At 59.3% G+C, this 307-nt stretch overlaps 1 protein-coding gene across 2 annotated transcripts in view; it reads left to right on the top strand.

The window, feature by feature from the left end:
- VWC2 (von Willebrand factor C domain containing 2) overlaps positions 1 to 307 on the top strand; it is a 55,597-nt gene that overhangs the window by 604 nt on the left and 54,686 nt on the right. The gene's annotated exons all lie outside the window — the stretch shown is intronic.

The raw sequence follows: 307 nt of genomic DNA, 5'->3' as shown, positions 1-307 counted from the left end.
GCCCCCCCCTTCCCACGTTGTCCTTTTAAAATTAAAAATGCCCCCCCCCCCCGCCAAGCGCTCTGAGTTTTGCCTGCACCTGCCTTTGCAAACGCTGACTCCCCGGAGTTCTGCGTGGGGCTCTCTGGGAGCCGAAGACGCCCGGTCCGTGTCCAGAGCCCTGCTATTTATAAGACTTGGCAGAGCGGGGGAGGAGGAGGAGGAGGGATGCAGCAGCAGGCTGTTTGCCTTTTGCATAAACTACCGAGGCAGGTTGCATATTGTTTGAGATGTTGCATCGGTGGAGACGAGGCGGGGTGAGGGGGGG

The sequence above is a fragment of the Pyrgilauda ruficollis genome, unplaced genomic scaffold (genome assembly GCF_017590135.1).
Source record: "Pyrgilauda ruficollis isolate IOZ18807 unplaced genomic scaffold, ASM1759013v1 scaffold37, whole genome shotgun sequence".
Classification (NCBI taxonomy): domain Eukaryota; kingdom Metazoa; phylum Chordata; class Aves; order Passeriformes; family Passeridae; genus Pyrgilauda; species Pyrgilauda ruficollis.
This window is presented reverse-complemented; position numbering and strand designations above follow the sequence as displayed.